We start from the raw sequence: 12,400 nt of genomic DNA, 5'->3' as shown, positions 1-12,400 counted from the left end.
TCATTTATCTCTAATGGGCTCTCTACATCTTCATCCTGTCCACACGTGGTTTCCATAGTTTCTCACTGACTTTATCTGGATGACAAACCATGAGTAGCTAGTAGTCCTTTAGTAATCATTACCAGGTTAACCAATACATGTGTTCAGTGCTTCACCCTGGCCCGAAGTGTGTTGGAGTTATGTTGATGCTCAGAATATCTTTTACTGATGATATACACTTTCTAGGAATTACTGAATGATCAAGCCACAATGTATGTCCCATTTGAGCATTTCTATAGCATTCATATTAACAAATAGTCAAAAATGGTCGGCAAAAATGACATTTATTGCAATGTATTTCCTACATCAAGAAAATATAATTCAAAAGTAAAAACATATTCAGGATAGCGGAATTCAAGTGCCAGTAGGTCTAAGGCTATGTAATCAGGTGCCACTACAGTTTCCACAGAACTACGGGATATTCATTGTATTGCTCTGTGAAACATGTGGTTGTACCTTAGCTCAGAAGATCCCCTGCTCCTTACGTAGATCTATGTCTCTTTTCAGCTGACAGGTAGAGCACAGCTGACACCACAAGATGGCACAGAAGTCCCCACACAGGAAGCCTTGGACACCAAACCAAACAAGACGCTTAGTCCAGATCAGGAGAGAGACAGGGAGAGCGTCATCATACATACACCAGAGCCTGTCCATCTGATTAGAATGTTTCATGTGACAGAATAACAGACCTAGAGCAGCCTATGACTGTTACAGTATAAGCTAAGTGAAAGGAACTCATCCTAATGTTGTGTTTGGTGCGGTACATGGTGCGCATGTCCATAGAAGACCCACACAGACAACACTCATCCATATCACTGGCGACAGAGCAGCACAGACATGGGAAGCACCAATAACCACAACAAGGAGGGAGGGAGGGAGTCAGGGAGGGAGGGAGGGAGGGAGTCAATGAGAGAAGGGAACCATCAATTGAATATGGCAATTTGTTGTTTACTAGAATGTGCTGTTTTTTCATTTCAAACGCTGACTCTAACCTTTAAAGGACAGGAGGCTGAGACTAACAGCATCGATGTCAACAATACATAGAAAGCCTTGTTACTGCACAACAATGTCCTCATCAGCTTACATAAAGAACACCTTTGCATAGACAGTATTGTGTGCATATGGTACTGTGGGTGTACTGTGTACATGTGATAGTGATCAGTAGAAGTTACCTCTCCCTACTACAGCGACAGTGTCCTGGGCCTTCTACTACGGTAGAACATGCAAATCACTCCATTTGTTTGTATTGAAATGCAGAATCAAATGGATTATTCTTTCATCTAGTGTAAGAAATGAATCCACTGGTGCCAAAATGGTCTGATTGTGATATTAAAATGTATATACTGTATATACCATAGATATAAAAATGTATTAATATGTAGTATACATAGTACTTCACAAATAAGTCAATACAATAGGTCAACATGTGATTCTATGCTTTATAAGGTTATCAACTTTAGTACTGCTATGTAACCACATTCAGTGTCTGGGTTTAAATATTTACTGAACAAAAATATAAAAGCAACATGCAGCAATTTAAAAGATTTTACTGAGTTACAGTTATTTCAATTCACCTGTGTAATTATTGATCATGCTGTTTATTCAACTTCTTGATATGCCACACCTGTCAGGTGGATGGATTATCTGGCAAAGGAGAAATGCTCACTAACAGGGATGTAAACAAATTTGTGCACAATAATTGAGAGAAATATGCTTTTTATTCTTATGGAACATTTCTGGGATCTTTAATTTCAGCTCATGAAACATGGGACTAACACTTCACATGTTGCGTTTATATTTTTGTTCAGTAAAGTTAAGAGATTCACTACTGTCCACTATTCCATTTCCCCATCAGAGTTGTGTTTCCATCCAGTTGACTTGTTGCAGATAAAAGTCTGTGCATAAATACATAGTGCACATAAAAATAACTTTTGAGGTTAAATTCCCATGTACCGAATAAAAAATACAAGTTAAATGGGTTTCCATGGCATTTTCAACTCTAGCCCTACTGTCACTAAAACTATTAAGTAAGTATAGCTTTTGTGCCCACTCTGGTATGGGCACGTGCTCTCTAGCCAACAGCTACAGTTGAGGTATAGCCTACTACATGATGAGATTACTATAGACAAAGGTGCGAGATTGTTTTTATTGGTCAAATGGCAGCCAAGCATCGATCATCATGCCACCAAAATAAGAACCTCAATATTTATTGAAAGGAGCGCCAACCTAATCCCTGTGCACTTTCACCACCCTTTAAAAGTTCATCTTAATTTATATAATCTGTAACCTAATTTAACTGCATGGTTTCCCGTTATGTTGTGACATTTTCATCTGACATGTAGGCTACTTTACTGGCATAAAAAGGCTAGATGGAAACCTGCTTAATATCAAGGCATTTTGAAGATGCTGGAATTATATTTTAAATGAAGGTGCGCATGCCTACAATATTTTGTCACGCCCTGACCTTAGAGAGACGTTTTATTTCTCTATTTGGTTAGGTCAAGGTGTGATGTGGGGTGGGGTGGGAATTCTATGTTTTGTTGTCTATGTTTCTTTATTTCCATGTTTTGGCCGGGTATGATTCTCAATCAGGGACAGCTGTCTATCGTTGTCTCTGATTGGGAATCATACTTAGGTAGCCCTTTTTCCCCCCTTTCAGTGTGGGTAGTTGACTTTGTTAGTGGCACTATAGCCCGCTTAAGCGTCACGGTCGTTTTGTTGGTGACACTTATTACGACGCCCGTGACATATTTAGGTTATATTGAAGTGTTAGGTTCACAAGGAATAGCCGCTCGGGAATTGGGGAGATGTGTAAGCTTTCCTGAAAAACTGGGCCTGCCAGGAGTATTTGTATTTATTAAGGATCCCTGGGGTCCAGCAACATTAAAGCAGTTATATACAGTTTAAAATATTACATTACATTTCATAACACTTTTCACAACACATTAAGTGTGTTCTCACAGGCCACTACTCTACTATCACATATCTACAATTCAAGGTCCATGTGTGCACATGTGTAGAGTGTGTGTCTTATCATTTGCACAGGGTTAGGGTTAGTTGGAAGTTTACATACACCTTAGCCAAATACATTTAAACTCAGTTTTTCACAATTCCTGACATTTAATCCTAGTAAAAATTCCCTGTTTTAGGTCAGTTATGATCACCACTTTATTTTAAGAATGTGAAATGTCAGAATAATAGTAGAGAGAATGATTTATTTCAGCTTCTATTTCTTTCATCACATTCCCAGTGGGTCAGAAGTTTACATACACTCAATTAGAATTTGGCAGCATTGCCTTTAAATTGTTGAACTTGGGTCAAATGTTTCAGGTAGCATTCCACAACCTTCCCACAATAGGTTGGGTGAATTTTGGCCCATTCACCCTGACAGAGCTGGTGTAACTGAGTCAGGTGTGTAAGTACTTGTGTACTATTGTTTGCACAGATGAATGCTTTTGGAAATGGCTCCCAAAGATGAATCAGACTTGTGGAGGTCACAATTTTTCTTCTGAGGTTTTGGCTGATTTCTTTTGATTTTCCCATGATGTCAAGCAAAGTAGGCCTTGAAATACATACACAGGTACACCTCCAATTGACTCATATTATATCAATTAGCCTATCAGAAGCTTCTAAAGGCATGACATTATTTTCTGGAATTTTCCAAGCTGTTTAAAGGCACAGTCAACTTAGTTTATGTAAACTTCTGACCCACTGGAATTGTGATATAGTGAATTATACGTGAAATAATCTGTCTGTGAAATAATCTGTCTGCGACTTGCCAAAACTATAGTTTGTTAGCAAGAAATTTGTGGAGTGGTTGAAAAACCAACCTAAGTGTATGTAAACTTTCGACTTCAACTGTATGTGTTTCTGTGTCCGTATGTGTGTCTCTTCACAGTCCCTGGTTTTCCATAAATTGTATTTTTATCTGCTTTTAAAATCGGACCCTACTGCTTGGATCAGTTACCTGATGTGGAATAGAGTTACATGTAGCCATGGCTCTATGTAGCACTGTGCGCCTCCCATAGTCTGTTCTGGACTTGGGGACTGTGAAGAGACCTCTTGTGGAATGTTCTTGTTGGGAATGCATGGGTGTCCGAGCTGTGTGCTGGTAGTTTAAACAGACAGCTCGGTACATTCAGCATGTCAACACTTCTTACAAAACAAGTAGTGATTAAGTCAATCTCTCCTCCACTTTGAGCTATGAGAGATTGACATGCATACAGTGGGGCAAAAAAGTATTTAGTCAGCCACCAATTGTGCAAGTTCTCCCACTTAAAAAAGATGAGAGAGGCCTGTCATTTTCATCATAGCTACACTTCATCTATGACAGACAAAATTAGAAAAATAAATCCAGAAAATCACATTGTAGGATTTTTAATGAATTTATTTGCAAATTATGGTGGAAAATAAGTATTTGGTCACCTACAAATAAGCAAGATTTCTGGCTCTCACAGACCTGTAACTTCTTCTTTAAGAGGCTCCTCTGTCCTCCACTCGTTACCTGTATTAATGGCACCTGTTTGAACTTGTTATCATTATAAAAGACACCTGTCCACAACCTCAAACAGTCACACTCCAAACTCCACTATGGCCAAGACCAAAGAGCTGTCAAAGGACACCATAAACAAAATTGTAGACCTGCACCAGGCTGGGAAGACTGAATCTGCAATAGGTAAGCAGCTTGGTTTGAAGAAATCAACTGTGGGAGCAATTATTAGGAAATGAAAGACTTACAAGACCACTGATAATCTCCCTCGATCTGGGGCTCCACTCAAGATCTCACCCTGTGGGGTCAAAATGATCACAAGAATGGTGAGCATAAAATCCCAGAACCACACGGGGGGATCTAGTGAATGACCTGCAGAGAGCTGGGACCAAAGGAACAAAGCCTACCATCAATAACACACTATGCCGCCAGGGACTCAAATACTGCAGTGCCAGACATGTCCCCCTGCTTAAGCCAGTACATGTCCAGGCCTGTCTGAAGTTTGCTAGAGAGCATTTGGATGATCCAGAAGAAGATTGGGAGAATGTCATATGGTCAGATGAAACCAAAATAGAACTCGTCGTGTTTGGAGGACAAAGAATGCTGAGTTACATCCAAAGAACACCATACCTACTGTGAAGCATTGGGGTGGAAACATCAGGCTTTGGGGCTGTTTTTCTGCAAAGGGACCAGGACGACTGATCCGTGTAAAGGAAATAATGAATGGGGCCTTCCATCAGCAAGGGCATTGAAGATGAAACGTGGCTGGGTCTTTCAGCATGACAATGATCCCAAACACATTGCCCGGGCAACGAAGGAGTGGCTTCGTAAGAAGCATTTCAAGGTCCTGGAGTGGCCTAGCCAGTCTCCAGATCTCAACCCCATAGAAAACCTTTGGAGGGAGTTGAAAGTCCATGTTGCCCAGCAACAGCCCCAAAACATCACTGGCTCTAGAGGAGATCTGCATGGAGGAATGGGACAAAATACCAGCAACAGTGTGTGAAAACCTTGTGAAGACTTACAGAAAACGTTTGACCTCTGTCATTGCCAACAAAGTGTATATAACAAAGTATTGAGATAAACTTTTGTTATTGACCAAATACTTATTTTCCACCATAATTTGCTAATAAAATCATTAAAAATCCTACAATGTAATTTTCTTGATTTTTTGTTCTTATTTTGTCTGTCATAGTTGAAGTGTACCTATGATGAAAATTACAGGCCTCTCTCATCTTTTTTAAGTGGGAGAAATTGCACAATTGGTGGCTGACTAAATACTTTTTTGCCCCACTGTATGTCAATAGTAAAGATTAAAAAAGTTAAGGGGCCTAGACAGCTGCCCTGGGGAATTCCTAATTCTACCTGGATTATGTTAGAAAGGCTTCCATTAAATAACTCTGTTTTCTGTTAGACAGGTAACTCTTTATCCACAATATAGCAGGGGTGTAAAGCCATAACACATACATGTCAAAAGCCGCACTGAAGTCTTAGAAAACAGCTATTATTAGCAATTTCTCTGAGACAATCATCAGTCATTTGTGTAATAAGTGACGTGCTTGTTGAATGTCCTTCCATTTACTAAGGGTTGGTAACAGGCTGGCTATTTGAGCCAGTAAAGGGGGTTTTACTATTCTTGAGTAGCAGAATTACATTTCTTCCCTCAAGGCCTGGGTCACACACTTTCTCGTAGGGTTAGATGGAAGATATGGTAAATAGGAGTGGCAATATCGTCCGCTATTATCCTCAGTAATTTTCCATCAACGTTGTCAGACCGCAGTGGCTTGTCATTGTTGATAGACAACAATATTTTTTTCACCTCTTCCACACTCACTTTATGGAATTCAAAATTACAAGGCTTGTCTTTCATAATTTGATCAGTTATACTTCAATGTTTAGTGTCAGTGTTTGTTGCTGGCATGTCATGCCTAAGTTTGCTAATCTTCCCAATTAAAAAGGTAATTAAAGTAATTGGTCATATCGGTGGGTTTTGTGATGAATGAGCCGTTTGATTAATTGAATGATGGAGCTGAGTTTGCCTTTTTGCCCAAATTTTCATTTAAACTTTTTACTCACATTTTAATATAATTCTTTATGTGATTTATCTTTGTTTATCTATGTGGCCAAATGATTATAGGACTTGGGAGAATAATGATTAGCGCATTCAGTATCAGAAATAAAAATACAGCCAGACTGGCCTGCTACTGTGCCTTTCTGTGTCTTCGATATTCTTTCATGCTCAATGATGCACCTGGCCTCTCCACTGTCTATCAGCTATTTGTATTTGTTCTTGTGAATTCATATTGAAAATTTATGCAGTTTTGAATGCTTTTATGGGTAATATATTTCTAGTTAGCCTATTGCATATCTGGACAAACGATCCACCTACCACTACTGTCACTATGAATGGTGGATAGAGGGCAGGATAGACCGTTAGACTGGTAGACTATATTGACCTGTGGTATAGTAAAAGTGAGCACACGGAAAAGCGTAGTGCAAAAGGGCAGTACCAAAACACCTTGATATAAGGGAGTTGCATACAAGCAGATGAGGAAATGTTGCTAGGTTGGAAGAAATTATAAAGTAAAACCTGCAAAAGAGCAGATGTAAACCAGTGAAAAAATGCACTACCCTCCCCTGTGCCCAATAAAAAAACACACAACCCTCCCCTGTGCCCAATAAAAAACCACACAACCCTCCCCTGTGCCCAATAAAAAATCACACAACCCTCCCTGTGCCCAATAAAAAACCACACAACCCTCCCTGTGCCCAATAAAAAACCACACAACCCTCCCTGTGCCCAATAAAAAACCACACAACCCTCCCTGTGCCCAATAAAAAAACACACAACCCTCCCTGTGCCCAATAAAAAACCACACAACCCTCCCCTGTGCCCAATAAAAAACCACACAACCCTCCCAGTCTATGTTATGGAAATAACAGGTGTTCATAATGTGTTGTATACTCAGTGTATGTACTCTGGTACCAGATCTTTTTGCGCTGTCTGCCAACTCCATAATATTGACCAAAGGAGTTAGCCATCAGTGACGGAGTTGACAACAGACACCTAAAACAGACATATTTTTTGCCTCTAAAAATAAAAGTTCAATACAAATATTTGTAAAATAGGGGAATTATTTATTTGAAAATCATTTGAAAACATAACCATTCTATAAGATCTTTCAGCACTCTGACGGAGTTTAAGTTAGACAAAAATCTGACAGCGTTTATGTAATTTTTCTTCTTCATTCAAGTGGTATATACAGTAGCAATTTTGTTTTTCCACAGTTGCTTTATAACTCTAAAACCGAAATAAATGTAACATATTCAAACCAAAATTCATATTCTATTTTTATCTCTCAGGCAGATGGAGTTGACAGTTTATGTTTGTGACCATGGTGATTCCAATATTTTTTGCTTAAATCTATCAAAAGTAGAGAACTATACAGACCACAAGGGGTCTTGTTGCACTACATGTAATGAGGACAGGAAGAAGGGGTCTTTATGGTATAGCTGACCCTGCTCATTCCTGATTCAATTTGGATTTTAGACAAATCTGATGGAGTAAACCAAATCTTTCAGGAATCAAAGTTTTGAGATCAATATTCTCTAGTCACAAAGGGCTATTGCAAGAAACTACATCCAATTGTTTTTCAGTTAATAGCAATTTTTTAGATTTTTTTTTTGAATTTGTTCCAGACAAGGGAATTTCCAGGCATTTCCAGGCATTTCACCCTTTGCCTTGATGACACCTTTGCACACTCTTGGCATTCTCTCAACCAGCTTCACCTGGAATGTTTTTCCAACAGTCTTGGAGGAGTTCCCACATATGCTGAGCACTTGTTGGCTGCTTTTCCTTCACTCTGCGGTCCAACTCATCCCACACCATCTCAATTGGGTTGAGGTCGGGTGATTGTGGAGGCCAGATGATCTGATGCAGCACTCCATCACTCTCCTTCTTGGTCAAATAGCCCTTACACAGCCTGGAGGTGCGTTGGGTCATTGTCCTGTTGAAACACAAATGATAGTCCCATTAAGCGCAAACCAGATGGGGAGGCATATCACTGCAGAATGCTGTGGTAGCCATGCTGGTTAAGTGGGCCTTGAATTCTAAATAAATCACTGACAGTGTCACCGGCAATTAGACCACGAAGGCCTGATTCTGCGTGAACATCAACTGAACATACTTTCCAAATGCACTGTATATGCATGAGGGTGAGTAAGTACCAGGTTAAGGACCAAGACTAAAGGGGGCTAACCTTACAAACCGATAACAATCCCCAAGGATCCCTGTATTGATTTTTTGGCAGGTAATTTGACTTTATGAGGTCTAGGTTCAAACTGGCAGCTGCACCCCATGTGTTGGTGTCTATAATAAACATGTGGACTGGGGTTAAACCACCTAACCCTAGTCACATATCTAAGCATAGTGGAATTTTTTGGGGGGAGGGATACTCTGATTACAGGTGTGTGTGTGTGTGGGAGAGAGAGAGAGAGAGAGAGAGAGAGAGAGAGAGAGAGAGAGAGAGGGAGAGAGAGAGAGAACTGGAGGGGATTCCCTTTGATCAAAGACTCCCTGGAGGATTATTTACATTTCAGTTTTGCTATCAGGTAATGATGACAGGTAATTGTGAAATGTGAAAGTTGCTATATAGTTTTTGAACACTTGATGGCGGAACAGTCCTTCAAATAGTTATGTGTTTAATCATCAGAAGAGGTAGCTTAGTGGTTAGTGGGTTGGGCCAGTAACCTAAAGGGTGCTGGATCGAATCCCCGAGCTCACAATGTAAAAAAAAAAAATTCTGCCACCGAACAAGGCAGTCCACTGTTCTGGGATATACGCCGTCATTGTAAATAAGAATTTGTTCTTAACTGACTTACCTAGTTAAATAAAGGTTATGTGTGTTGGAGTGTCAGTGTAGTATTAAGATTAAATGCAGGTTATTGTTAGTTTTGTCAAAAAGTAGGCATATAGAATTCTACATATTTTACAGTGTATAGATGGATATACCAAAAGGTGCCAAGGTCTAGGGCAGGCTATTAAAGCTGACCAATTTCATTACACTTTACATATTAGCTAGGTCTAGGTCTGTTTTCAGCTAGGTCTGTGTTTATTTTTGTTGCAATAAATACTTTTAAGTATGCCATATGTTCTTTGTTCTTACTGTGATTGTTGGCATATACTGGCAATGCGATATCTACTGCAGCCGTCATCCTCCACATACAACACCCGTTCTGACAGTCACATTCTGTTAAAGGTCCCCAAAACACACACATCCCTGGGTCGCTCGTCTTTTCAGTTCGCTGCAGCTCCTGGAACGAGCTGCAACAAACACTCAAACTGGACAGTTTTATCTCAATCTCTTCATTCAAAGACTCAGTCATGGACACTCTTACTGACAGTTGTGGCTGATTTGCGTGATGTATTGTTGTCTGTGTCCAATGTTTGTACTATGTTGTGTTGCTACCATGTTGTTGTCACGTTGTGTTGCTACCGTGTTGTCGTGTGTTGCTGCCTTGCTATGTTGTTGTCTTAGGGCTCTCTTTATGTAGTGTTATGTTGTCTCTCTTGTCATGATGTATGTTTTGTTCCATATTTACATGTGTTATTTTTTTAAATCGCAGCCCCCGTCCCCGCAGGAGGAACTTTTGCCGTTTGTTCGGTCTTCATTGTAAATAAGAATTTGTTCTTAACTGACATGCGTAGTTGAATAAAGGTGAAATAAAAATACAAATGATGCTACACTTTGCGCTGACGGTTATTGCGCCCTATTTCTAACCCCCCCCCCCCCCCCCCCCCCTGCACGTGATATTAGATCGGAGCATGCGCACACATGGTTAGAATAGGCACATCTGCAATGACGTAAACTGAACCGCCCAGCCTGAAAAAGCTGCCAATTTGAAGCAGCTCGGAACTTGGCTGTGGTTCCAGACCGGGTATACTGTATTAAAGGGAGCTATACTTCATCTCAATTTAGCTGTGTTACATGCACTGTCCTAGACCTAGTCTATTTGCTATTATTAAGCAGAGTACTACCTGCGTTATCCTAAAGTAACAACTCCAAGTCTATTTTAAAAAGGACAGTTGGGATATAAATGAGGTATCCTTATTCTTGGGGATAGACTATTTTCTGCAAAGTGAGTTGTATCTTAGCCTGTGCTCCTCTGTTTTCTCAAAGGGAGCGAGCCACTGCAGTAGCGGTATGAGAGTCCAAGAAAAGAGAATGGCATAAACCGAGAAGAGATGCACAGAGGACAGAAGTGATCTGGCTACCACGGAACTCAGTGCAGACGAAGTCTATTGTCTGCAATCTGTACTCTACTCTCCACAGTTGGGTTTTGTCGCTGCCAATGAAAATGAAGACGGTAACTATCTGCTTGAAGTCTATCAGCACTCCATAGACACAACTCATGCACGTTTAACGGGGCCAACGCAGATCCCTCTTCTTTAAAACCTGTAGGCTATCCATCTTTAGAAAATAACAGAACATGCAATGACTTATCTTTCACATTGTGGACTACATATTTTGGAAAATCTCTTTTGTGATTTTAACAAAACGAGAAATAGATCAAAAGTGAAAAAGTATACCCTATAGGCACTTACAATTCCTCACAGTGTTTGGTGAGTAGCCTAAATGTTGGTTAAAGTTGCAAACTTGCCTCCACTATTTATTCCATCATTTTTATAGAACAGTGTATCTTTTAAAACTGGTTTGATGCCTATGAGAACTTGGCATAGCCCAGGCTACTTTATATTGCACTGTTACATTTGTAACTCACTAAAACAGATCCACATCTGTAAGAACAGTCTGTGTGTGTCGGCAAAGCCAAAGAAACCCAAATGACTTGCCGAGATAGAGTGCCTAGGCTAGGCTACTAACAATAATGATTCCCGGCATTTTCAAACTCTTTTCGAAATCCCTAAAATAAGAACAGCGCTGGACTGTTTGTATTACATTCCAGTTGTAGTTGAATTACATAGCCTCCTAGATTAACAGAAGCACTGTAAAGTCACTTGTTTTTATTTGAGCGATCTGTTGGTCGCTTGGTCGGGTCGTTGTAGTCTGATGTATTCGGGCCGAGTGCCAACTGTCTGGGTCAGACGGAGTGGCCAAGTAGATTTAGCGCTGCTGTCTGGATATGTGCAGCTATGTTGGTTATATAGCCTTTAGAGAAGATACAACACGCCGCTTCCAACACTATGGATCCGATCCATAGACAGATACCCACCCGTACTGTCTTTACGCGCATCCGATAGATCAGAGGTGATTGGTGGAATTTACGCGTCATTTTCGCTAGGACCTTAAACATGGAACCTCGCCTGCGCTTGGTTCTAACAGTATGACATGCAATTTATGAGCTGTGTGAGTGAGTGACCTTCTCTTTCTTGAAGAATATCCGGTAAGTGATTTGAAATATAAATGTTTTTATTTATTGATTGATCAATTGCTTGATAGGTTAATAATGGATGAATGTGATGAATGTGTGCATTATTACATGGTTATTACCTGATTATTACACCTTTACGTCTGCGTTATTTGCACACACACACACACACACACACACACACACACACACACACACACACACACACACACACACACACACACACACACACACACACACACACACACACACACACACACTCAGAGGGCTTGCTGACACCAACATTGATCTGTTGATTTGCTCCTGGCTGCAGAGAGAATCAGTGGGATAGAGATGACACAAGCTGTTATAGAGACAGGTGCTGTGTTGACTGAGGAGGCTGGTGGACATCAGCACACGCTGCTTTTGTACTTGATCAATGGGTTATTGTAGTTGTTGACTTGCTGTTGAACGTCTGAGAGGCTGACTTCTCCTTAGGTTGTGGAGATG

General features: G+C 40.3%; 1 protein-coding gene across 1 annotated transcript in view; it reads left to right on the top strand.

Annotated features, from left to right (window-relative positions):
• The first annotated feature begins 10,465 nt into the window (after window positions 1-10,465).
• Window positions 10,466-12,400, top strand: part of adamts6 (ADAM metallopeptidase with thrombospondin type 1 motif, 6) — a 134,941-nt gene continuing 133,006 nt past the window's right edge. Inside the window, exon 1 of the mRNA XM_031826302.1 lies at window positions 10,466-10,891. The gene's annotated coding sequence lies outside the window, so the exon portion shown is untranslated. The remainder of the gene's footprint in view (window positions 10,892-12,400) is intronic.

The sequence above is a fragment of the Oncorhynchus kisutch genome, linkage group LG6, assembly GCF_002021735.2.
Source record: "Oncorhynchus kisutch isolate 150728-3 linkage group LG6, Okis_V2, whole genome shotgun sequence".
In the NCBI taxonomy this organism is placed as follows: Eukaryota; Metazoa; Chordata; class Actinopteri; order Salmoniformes; family Salmonidae; genus Oncorhynchus; species Oncorhynchus kisutch.
The sequence above is the reverse complement of the archived record's forward strand: the minus strand, read 5'-3'. Positions and strand labels throughout refer to the sequence as shown.